Here is a 12,054-nt window from a genome sequence, read left to right on the forward strand (position 1 = left end):
TCTGTTTATTGTTTCATTATTTCATGCTTTTTAACTTTGACTTTGCTTGGTGGAGCAGGCAGCTGAGAGATCTGCAGAGCAATGTGGGAAAGCCAGCATTTCGCTCGTTGTGGATCTGGCCACACTGGATGGCTGTTGAATGGTGATAAGATCGTCCCATGCATGGAGGTTGTCAAAGGATACTCCCTGTATTTTGGTCGATTTTGTTGACACAGAATTTTCCTTACTGTACTAGATCTTTCTTTTATCAAATAACTTTAAAATGTAGAGATTATTAAAATCATACACTATACTTATTTGTTTAATTTACAAAATCAAATATGAATTCATCTTTAGATTCTGCTCTCAGAGACCAACACGGGCAAGCTGAGTGCTATTATATTTACAAGTCAACTGAAAGGTGGCTTTTACCTCCTACGTTATCTTATTCTGAGTGGTTAGATGATAAATTAAACACTTTCAGTATATTTGGAACTTAAAATATTTTAGTGAAAATCACGTTCAATATTTGTTGCACAAATGAAAAATGTGTTTTGTTGAAGATCATATAATGGGTTTTATGCTTTGTCTTCTTGTTATGTTCTTGGGGAGCAGTGATAGCATTTTATTTGTAGACCTCATGATGTTTTAGGGTAATTTCATTAAGGACCTAAGATACAATTGAGGGAATCGGGAAAAGATAAATTGGAGATTTGTATCAATTTCTGTTCTTCCCTAGGCACTCTCAGCCAGGGGTAGTTGCTAGGTCCTGACCACATGTAATATCACCCTGGTGGTAACAGAAGAAGTGTCATCCTTGACATTCAGGTGCCCGCAGAGCAGCCATCTTGCCCCTCTTTGCATGGTGTTGTTTTATTCCATTTGCTTGCGTTTCAGCTGTGGGTTTCTCTCCAGTTCCTACTGGGAGTTGAGGCCACTCTTGAACAGCAGATCATTTAGCCAGAGTCCTGCTACTATCCAGACTTGGGTCTTACCCCCATGAACATTTGACCTGCTGGTACTCATTCTAACTGCCGTTATTGCATATACAAATTCTGCTGCTTGGTGCCATGAATTCTGTCATGGAACTCACTGCCATAGGACTGCTTCAATATGGATGCTGGCCAGAGTCAAGCCTGAGGTAGCTGCACCCCCCTGAACACCGGCATTGGACTATTGGCTGCCCCCTTTGGATCTAACTCTATCAACTTGTCAGTTTCTCCAGCCCTGAACACTTTTGGTCGAGTAACCCCCAGCTCCCAGCTTTGTCCTCACACCCTGGGGATAATTTTACAATACACCAATTTTTTTTTTCTAAAGGAATGTAATTTCGTGAAAGATGGTACTTGAACTTTTCTTCATTTCATATCCCTTTGTTTTCTTTGCCTGTAGTCTCTGCTTGTTCATAAAAAGCCCCCTGAACTTATGAAAGTTATTTGTTTTCCCACGTGTGTTCATTTAGTACATATTACTCTTAACTTGCATATCTGATCAACCTTAGATAACCAGTGATATTTCACCGAATTGATTTAATGCCAACCAAACCCAGAGAGTTCTTAAGGATTGTTAGGTTATGCAATTTTATTAGGGAATCAAGGTATACTTTTATTCAGACTTTTAAAAATCTTGAAAATAGCTTGAAGATCTCCTTCACCAATTTAATGTGGGATCCATCCCTCTGTTGAATATATGAATATATATATGAGCATATATGAATATATAATAAACATAATAAATATAATATAATATGATATAATATAATATAAGAAGTAGTTACCTACAACAAATGCCATGAAGTGTTATGGAGTTCAGTGAATCCATTGGCTGAAAGTATACATATGGTGAGCTCATATTCAGTTTCATGCCAACAGAATTTTTTAAAAAGATTTATTTATTTATTTTAGAGGGAGAAGGGGAGAGAGCATGAGTAGGGGGAGGGGCAGAAAGAGAGAGAGAATCCTTAAGCAAACTCCCCACTGAGCATGGAGCCTGACGCGGGGCTCGATCCCAGGACCCTGAAATCATGACCTGAGTGGAAACCAAGAGTTGCCCACTTAACTGACTGAGCCACCCAGGCACCCCTGATGCCACCAGAATTGATTGGCATGAGCCTGAACAGCCTAGAGTGCAATTCTGGTTAAGATACATAACATTTCTATTGGTGTACGTGAAATAAGGCATAAACCTATTTTTTAACTTAATTGCTTATGTTAAGATTAGAAAGACTTTAATATACGGTTTTAGATTTTTATACAACCATTGGTAGAGCTAGGAGAACAAGTATTAGGAAAGCAATAACTACAAAAAAAAGAAAAAAAAAGATTTCAGACTGAAGCACCCAAATAACTGATTGCTAGGAGATCAAGAAGAAGTCACTGCAATTTTTAGGAAACTTTGGCAATTTCCTACCCCATAGCTTAGTCTCAGTGGTGAAGATAGTGTTTCTTAAGCACTCTCCAAAAAGTCATTGTAAAACTCATTACTGTCCATTCATCTTGCTTCAAATGCCCCTGGATAACCTTTTCCAATGTTGCCATCAAAAGCACAGTCCTTGGAATTCCTAACATGTTGTATCCTTCAAAAATTTTAAAGTTTAATATATTTTCATATTAAAAAACGGATATAATTGTCACAGGAAGATTTGTCAAATGCATTTGCATTTCACTTATACCATTTCTGGACCTTTCATTTCTTAATCTTTTTATTTATTTATTTTTTAAGGAAGCTCCACACGCCATGTGGGGCCTGAACTCACAACCCTGAGATCAAGGGTCACATGCTCTACCGACTGAGCCAGCCAGGCATCCCCCCGGAGCTTTCATTTCTTAGAGTAGATCTGAGTGATCTAGGTTTCCATCTGGTATCATATTCCCTCTTCCTGAAGAACTTCCTTTTGCAGTTCTTATAGTCGGGTCTGCTAGCAATGCATTCTCTCTTAGTCGGGGTCTGCTAGCAGTGCATTCTCTCTTAGTCAGGGTCTGCTAGCAATGCATTCTCTCTTAGTCGGGGTCTGCTAGCAATGCATTCTCTCTTAGTCGGGGTCTGCTAGCAATGCATTCTCTCTTAGTCGGGGTCTGCTAGCAATGCATTCTCTCTTAGTCGGGGTCTGCTAGCAGTGCATTCTCTCTCTGCCCCTTGCTTGAGCTTCTTGAGTTTGCGGTTTGATGTCTTTCATTAACCTCTGACCATTATCTCCCGTTATCTCTTTGCCCCATTCTCTCCCCCTTCTCCTCTTGAGACTCTAGTTACACATGTTAGACTGACACTGTCCCACAATTCTTGGATGTTCTGCTCATCGGTTTCAAACTATTTTTTTCCTCTTTGTGTTTCAGTTAGGGGAATTTCTTTCATCTTACCTTCAAATGCACTAATTGTTTTCCTCAGGTGTATTGAATCTACTGATGAGTCATCAGAGAAATTCTTCATTTTTATCTTTATTTATTTTTATTTTTTAAAGACTTTATTGATTTATTTATGAGAGACAGAGAGAGGCAGAGGCAGAGGGAGAAGCAGGCTCCCTGAGGAGCATGGAGCCCAATGCAGGACTCGATCCCAGCACCTTGGGATCATGACCTGAGCCGAAGGCAGACGCTTAACCATCTGAGCCACCCAAATTCTTCATTTTTAGTGCCCAAATTCTTTATTTTTAGTGTTATCTTTTTCATTTCTAATACTTCCATTTGACTCTCTCTCTCTCTCTCTCTCTCTATATATATATATATATTTCATCTCTCTGTTGAAATTCATTATTTATTATCATCCATGTTGTTCACCTTTTCTCCTAGCTTCTTTAACATTTTAATTATTTAATTATAGTTATTTGTAGTTAATTATAGTTATTTACAGTTATTTTAAAGTCTGCATCTGGTAGTTCCAAGATCTGGGTCATCTTCGAATCTGTGAATTGCTTTGTCTCCTGACAATAGGTTCTTTTTCCCCTGCCTTTTTTCCCCATTTCATAATTTTTGATTAAACACCAAACATTATGTGCAGACTAGTAGAAATGGAAGCAAACAGTATTCACATCTGGAAACGGCCTGCCTCTTCTTACACCAGATTGTTATGGTAAGGGGTTGAGTCATCTAGCGAGAAGTTGAATTGAGTTGAGTTTGGTGGCTGTTGTGGTTCTTAATGGACTGCAGCCATGATGCTGCTTTCGCAGTGGATGTGTGCTTGGAGTGGGGGTGAGAGGAACAGTGCTTTTCTCTGAGAGCTGCTCCACCCTCAACTTCAGCAGAACCTGTCCCCTTGTGCCACAGAGGACGTCTTTTCTCTATGCTCCTATCCCTCCCTCAGTAGTAGGCAGCTCTTGCTTGGTAAGTCCATAACTGAGGCAGAGAGGGTTCTCTCTTGTTCTAATCCAGACCAGGCTTTGGGGAGTGCTGTGTGCCTGGGCCTCAGAGGTGGGCTCTCTCAGGATGCCTGCCCTTCCTCCCTGTGGTGGCCTGCCTCTGCCTGTATCTGGAGCTAATCTTGGGCAGGAGTTTCCTGTCCCTCCACTTGGTATTGTTACAGAGTCTAAGGCCCAAGATAATTGCTTACCAGGGAAGGAGAATATTTCTTTTATTTTTCCTCTTACCATAATATGTCTTCACCTATGCCCTGTAACCAAGAAGCTTTGCTGCCCTCGCCAGCAGTTGGAAGTTTTTCTTTCCTAGGAAGGAAAGCTCCGGGAGAAGTGGGTAGGGCTTACTCCTTACGCTTCTCCACTCATCACCTTCTTTGAGTCTGACTGGCCAGAGAGTTCGCTTCCCCTCTCCCAGGGACTTAAGACTTTTCCTTCTATCTCAGGGAAGGTACTTTTCTCTTAGCATCAGGTGATCCCCTCCTGAAGTCTGCACCATCAACAAGTGTCCTGCCCTGTCCTCAGTAATCCTCAGGAGCGTATGGTAGGAGATGGGATAAAAAGCTGAGAGTGAGCGTGAAGTCCCCTTATAACATGTCCCCCCAGCTAGTTCAGCTATTCTGTTGACCCACCCTTGCTCTGCAGTGGTTCTATACATTGTAGCTTATTTTTCTTACCTGCTTGTGTTGCAATTGGCATGACTACTTCTGCTCTAGACGAGACTGTTTGTGCATCACATCTCCCAGTGGAAGGTCTTCCTCCTCTTTGGATTTCATGTTGCCTGGTTGTGACCTCAGTTCTCTGATGGGTCCAAGAAAGGGTGTGACTTTGTAGTCTACGTGGATTTTTCTAGTAATTAATATGACAGTGGCATATTTTTTTTTTTGCATCCTATGTGGGATGCCAGAAGTCTGAATTTTTTTATAAAACCTTCATCCATAATTATACCGAATTTTCTCAATAAAGAAATGTCAAAGAAGAAAGTAAAAAGAATTCTGCCACCCAGAGGTAATCATTAAAAACCGCTTATAACCATCCTTTCAGACAAATCTTGATGCAGATTTGCACACACAACGAGATATGGAACATCTTTCAATGTATATAATAAATTATGTATGGTATTTTACTCCATGGAGCTAACATAATTTACTTAACCAATCTCTGTCAATTTAATAGCGCCTTCCAGAGATGTTGTTTCTATTCTTTTTCTAGTATAAACAATGGCTTCATCATCTTTGACAGAGACATTTCCATCACGGAAGAGTTTTGATTACAGATTTTTTAGATTAGTTTGGTAGGAGTATGTGTAAAGTCTAGGACGATCTGGAGCCAGGGGAGGAGGCCTAACCCACATAGACTTTTGTCTTGAGACTTGCATGTAGCCTGGATCAGCCTGGATTCTGTAGGGCTTTGTAGCCCCATCACCTGCCAAGATGTTTGAGAGTCCCCTGGCAGACAGAAAGTGGCACCCTTGGGGCACATTAAGTGGGCCTTGGGCTGCATCAAATGGACACTTGTCCTATTTTTTTTTTAAAGATTTTATTTTTATTTATTCGACAGAGATAGAGACAGCCAGCGAGAGAGGGAACACAAGCAGGGGGAGTGAGAGAGGAAGAAGCAGGCTCATAGCAGAGGAGCCTGATGTGGGGCTCAATCCCAGAACGCCAGGATCACGCCCTGAGCCGAAGGCAGATGCTTAACCACTGTGCCACCCAGGCGCCCCGACACTTGTCCTATTTTTGAGAGAATTCCCTAGCTTAACAATTTTGTTGGAAGAAAATTCACCGGTGATATATGTAGATAAATATTTTATTTTTCCTTTTGGCCTTTTCAATGATTAATGCTTGCTTGCTAGAGTCTCATATTTTATTTCAATGTTCCTAATTCCCCAGTCTCTTTTCTCCAAATTGCCAGCACACAGGCTGGTTCTCCTCTCTTCATGGGCTTGTCATTCTCCCCACTCCTCCACCAACCAGCATCCACTGGGACATACTGGTGTTTAAAAATAGTTGTTTGGCTTAGGAGGTAAAAGGAAAAAGAGTGTTAATGTAAAATCAATCATTAATGAAATTTTAGGGACAGAAGATTATTTTTCTTCATAATGAGATAGAAAGATTGTTGCAATAGTAATATATTTAATGGTTTAAAGAAGAGGCAAGGGGGCGCCTGGGTGGCGCAGTCATTAAGCATCTGCCTTCGGCTCAGCGTGTGATCCCGGCGTTCTGGGATCGAGTCCCACATCAGGCTCCTCCGCTATGAGCCTGCTTCTTCCTCTCCCGCTCCCCCTGCTTGTGTTCCCTCTCTCGCTGGCTGTCTCTCTCTGTCAAATAAACAAATAAAAAAAATCTTAAAAAAAAAAATAAAATAAAGGAGAGGCAAGGAGGCTGTAAAGCCCAGAAAGAATGGCCAAAGTTTCAGCAGAGGGACCTTTGTGGAAATTAGGAGAAAGAAGGGACTGTAATGACTCTTCCTTGACAAGAAAAGGAGAAACTGGAACTTATAAGGAATATGGTTAATCTTGTGATTAATAAACGTAATTGCACGTCTTCTGTTATTACAAACCTTGGCCGTTGATTCCTAATTTAGAAGATGAACATGTTTGAACATGTTTTCAGAGCTAAAAATAGAAAACAAACAAGAATTATAATCTCTGTTATAAATGAACCTGATTTCCTAATTTTATGATTTTTTGGTTATATATACAAATTCAACAGAAAACGAGAACTATTTATAATACATTATTTCTAATCACAATTTTTGGTTATTTTTATAGTTATTCAATGGACATTTTCCTACTTCGGAAGTTATCTACTTTCATATTAATATTGAGATTCATTTTCACCTCTGTCTATTGTTTAGCAGTCCAGTGTTTGCACCTGTCAGCGGAAGTAGCCCCATCAGGACCAGCACGCATATTCCAGAGAGAGTGGGATGTCAGCAGCTGACAAAACAAAATGACAGTTTAATGTGCATGGAGCCAGGATTCAATATAACATCCTGTAGTCAAGTTGAAAATTCAACTTAAACTGGAGAGCAAACACTCTAGTCTACATGTGGTGTTCTTTTTTTTTTTTTTTTTTTTTTTTTTTTCATGAAAAGAGAAGCTATCTTCGTCATTGTAGGAGTATTGTCTTTTGGAGAGATTGAATAATTATTTGCTTTATAGCAGATATGCTTTACCAACAGTCTTATCTTTAGTTATTACAGAGTTGATCATTATATGAGAGGCAGGAGAAGAGAGCCTTGAAAAATTGGAACTCGTTTTTACTACATGTGAATTTAAACACAGAGTCTTTTTAATAAACTTTCCATTGTGGACGTGACTTTGGATAGTGAAGAAAATAAATACAAATGTCTTTCGACATGGGAACTTCTTTTTGTTTTACCGAATTATTTTCCTAACTTTTTATGGATTGCTTTTTTAAAATTTAGATTAACTTTTTCCTCCTTAGCATACTGGCAAGTGCCCTCCAAAGCTTGGAATTCTTACCCCAATGATTTCTTTGGTGCCTTGTTAACCAAATGGCAGGGAACTCATTCTGTACTCCTTGTGCCTGGGGAAGAGAGGCAGTTCAAGTGGATGGTGCCCTTTGAGAACGAATAGGTGGAAAGATTCTAAAAAGTGCATGCCTCTGTCATTTTGGTAATCCCCACAGTTTTGAAGCCACAGAAGGCTAATGATAACAAACGCTTTTCCTCATTTTTGTTAAACTAGTGTTATTGTACCTTATGCTTTGTTTTTGTCTAGCTTCCTGTCACATGGGCCTTGGGAAGACTGAGTCACAGTGTTGGTAGTAGTAGTTGGTGGTTTCTCCTAGGGAGTTTGAGATAGCGTGTCAACAACTAAAGGAACATTTATTTGGGTGGTTCTAGGGCCACCAAAGGGCTCTCCAGGACTGTGAGGACTGATGGAGTGGGAGTTAGAGTTTAGAGAACTAAGGTAAGAGCAGTGGGTTAGGGTCCCAGGCTTGGGAATTCCCTATCAGCCAAGGGTAAATCAGAATTACAGGTCAGCCACACCTGGACACAGGCTTCCATCCCTGACCTTCTGCTTTTCTCTCTCTGTAGATTTCATGAATGGCCTTATCCAAGTCTTCAGCTTCTGTTAAAATATTGATGACTCCAAATTCTATCTCTAGGATCAACCCCACTCCCAAATTCCAGGCCCTTGTCCCAGTTGCCTGTTACGTGTCATCATTTGAATGTGCCCTGGGTTTCCAAAACTCTAAGTATCTGAATCTGAACTTAGCAAGTTCTTCTTCATTAACTAAGAAATGAATACTAACATACAAATTTGTCCCTACTCCAATTATTTTGTTTTGTCTTAGTGAATGGTCCCATTGTCCATCTAGTTGCCCAAATAAGAAATTCTAGGCAGTTCCCTTCTCAGTCAAAGAGCGCCCTACGTTCTACCCCTTTCAGCTCTGTTCTGTTTTCTGTTGTGCCTTTAGTTGCTAGAATGTTCCTGTCACATAGTAAGAATTCAGCAAATATTTAGTGAGTAAAAGAACAAAAAGAACGAACAGCCACTGGCTCCATAGGAAATATAGTTAATTCAGGGAACGGACAAGAACTTAAAAGACATTTTTAAAATAAATCTATTTGGGGAAACATTCATGAGAAACTTCTCCATTAAGGAAGGACAGGCAGCTATGGGAAAGGAATAGTCTAAGGGAAAGAACAATTTCTTGGAAGTAACAACAACAGCAAAAAGACACCAATGGGCAGGCTGAATAATAAAATTGACACAGCTGAAGACCCAGTTAATAATCTGGAAGATCTGGGGGGCGCCTGGGTGGTACAGTCGTTAAGCGTCTGCCTTCGGCTCAGGGCGTGATCCCGGCGTTCTGGGATCGAGCCCCACATTGGGCTCCTCCGCTGGGAGCCTGCTTCTTCCTCTCCCACTCCCCCTGCTTGTGTTCCCTCTCTCACTGGCTGTCTCTCTCTCTCTGTCAAATAAATAAATAAAATCTTTAAAAAAAATAATCTGGAAGATCTGGATGCCTGGGTGGCTCAGTTGGTTAAGTATCTGACTCTTGAGTTTGGCTCAGGTCATGATCTCAGGGTTGTGAGACAGAGCCCCACATTGGGCTGCATGCTTAGCACTGAATCTGCTTAAGATTTTCTCTCCCTCTCCCTCGGCCCTTCCCACCTCATTCTCTCTCTCTCTCAAAAAAATAAATAAATCTTTTTTAAAAATAATCTGGAAGATTAAGTGAACAACAGAGTCTCTTAGAACAGAGTGTAAAATGGCAGACAGAAATTATGAGAAAAGTTAAAATATGAAGGATGGATCCAAGAGGTCTGATACCTTACTAACAGACTTTTCAGGAAGCAAGACAAGTACAATGGACATAAGACAGCAGTAAAAGAAATAAAAGAAGATTTCCATAAACTAAAGCAAAGAAGCATTAAGATTCGGATAGAAAGGCCCATCAAGTGCTAAACAGGATTGAAATGAAAAGGAGAGTGTCTGTTGTATTTTATCAAATCCCAGATGCCAATGGTTGTAAGACACCTCTTTATTTTATGTAGGCGATACTGGTGCCTATTAAATTGTGACGTGCACACCAGCTGTAAAGCATCTCCATTCCAAAGATGTTAAAACACTGAGTGGGACACAGAATATGTCTTAGAATTGATGAAAACAGCAGGTTCATCCTAGGGAAATTTTAGGTCTCTGAGAACTAAGAAAAGAAAAAAAAAACCCAGTTCATCTATAATGGAACGAAAACAAGGAAACTAATTTTCTCATCAGCATCACTGGTTGCTACAAGAAAATAAACCAAAGTTTTCAAAAGGAAAAAAATTTTGAATCCTAGTTCTTATAGCCAACTGAAGTCTCAGTTGAGTATGTAAGAAAAATAAAAGATATTTTTGAATGTGTAAAACTAAAAAAGTTTATTATATGTGGAACCTGTTTGAAGAAATTACTCAAGAAACAATCTAACCAAACACAGAAAGAACCCAATATGCAGGATGATAAGGCCCCAAGAAGAAGGAGAAAGTAAGTGTGACTCAGAAGTAAGGGGAGCTAGAAAAATGACAAGTTGTGACATTAGACCAGCACTCTGAAGAGCCTCCTTTCAACAGCAAAGCTTAGTTACAGGTTTACATTGTCTTCCCAATTACACTTCTTGGTCCTGCAGTAAATAATATTTGCAGAAACACGTTTTAGAATCAGACTGTAGATAAAGTGTGGGGCACTTAATTATAGTTTGAGAACAATCCTATAGACATTAACAACATAAACATAATTCCTTCCAAAAACTGGGAGGTTGTGAGAGTGAAGAGTATTGGGCAAAAAAAAAAAAAAGAAAGAAAGAAAGAAAAGAAAAGAAAAGAAAAGAAAAAGACTAAATAAATTTCCCATCTTTCACAGTAGGGAGTTAACAAATCAAAATACAGAAGTTTACATATTTTGAAATGATAATAAAGACAACTATGATATGAGCTAAACATTTGCAAATAAAAAAAAAAAATCCAGGCATGTGAGGGAGAGAGAGAGCAGGTAGAAGGTCATGTGAAAGCTTTAAATTCTGAATATTTGTGGAGAAGACCAAGTCAATAAAGGCTGTTATTTATTTATAATAATGATGAGAAAAATGAAAACAAAACACACTGAGCAAACAAAACCTTAGCTTCTGGGAAGTGAGAGTTTCAGGTTCGTGTATGCTATTTGCAGTTCATTTAAAAAATGCATGTATTACCTATTGCGAAAAATCTAAAGTAATATGAGGGGCGCCTGAGTGGCTCAGTCAATTGAGCGCCGGCTCTTGATTTCAGCTTAGGTCCTGATCTCGGGGTCCTAGGATTGAGCCCCTACTGGGGCTGGTGCTCAGCATGGGGTATGCTTGAAATTCTCTCCTTCTTCCTCCCCCTTTGCCCCTCCCCCCACCTTACGCATGTGCCCTCAGTCAAATAAAATCTGTTTAAAAAACTAAAGTAATATGAAGAAGTCAATAGGTTAGTATATAGAAAGAAACGGTAATAATATGAAGTGCCTGGCACGTAATAGGCACTCAATAAACTCTAGCTTTTATGGCTGTTATTATAAATTTTGTTATTTTTTATTTGTGGCAGGCTGGGTTCTCTCTGTTCCTTCAGATACAGATAGAATTGGTTCAAACCCACATTCTGTGCTTTGTGGCAGCCCCGAGCATGTCCCGGGTTTTCTGCCAATGCCCATGGCCTCGTCCGGTGGTTGTCGCCATGTCTGGCTCCTTCCTCCATCCAACTAAGTCAGTTGCCGAATTTCACGGTGCTCTGCTTCCCATTTTGTTTAATCTGACCTTGACTTCAATCCAAGTCTGCGATGTCTACTAAAAGGACCCACTCACAGGATGCCTTTGTATATGTAAATCTGAGGAGGTTGAAGAAGGTAAGTGACAGGGACCAGGCATCACCAAGATGCCATGTCAAATTTGAAGAGTGGCCATCACCCCTGGACACTGGTCACCCGCGACTCTGCCACACGCTAGCACCACCAAGCCTTGTGGCCTTGCCTGGCCATTCTCTCCCTCTCTCTCTCTATCTCTCTCTCTCTTCCCAGTGTTTCCAATTACTCAAGGGGAGCTAGCTCTAAGTTCCTTTTACTTTATTCTGCAGAACTCTCTAGCTCCTGTTCCGGACCTGGCTCTAGACCTTCCTGGGTGGGGCCCACCTCACCAAGATGGGCAACAGGTTCAGGGCCTTTTGGGTCACAGAACCCACCAGAGAGGTAGTCATGG

At 40.3% G+C, this 12,054-nt stretch overlaps 1 protein-coding gene across 1 annotated transcript in view; it reads left to right on the top strand.

Moving 5' to 3' along the window:
* CUNH10orf67 (chromosome unknown C10orf67 homolog) overlaps window positions 1-12,054 on the top strand; it is a 138,828-nt gene that overhangs the window by 86,378 nt on the left and 40,396 nt on the right. The window lies entirely within an intron of this gene.

The sequence above is a fragment of the Ursus arctos genome, unplaced genomic scaffold (genome assembly GCF_023065955.2).
Source record: "Ursus arctos isolate Adak ecotype North America unplaced genomic scaffold, UrsArc2.0 scaffold_30, whole genome shotgun sequence".
In the NCBI taxonomy this organism is placed as follows: domain Eukaryota; kingdom Metazoa; phylum Chordata; class Mammalia; order Carnivora; family Ursidae; genus Ursus; species Ursus arctos.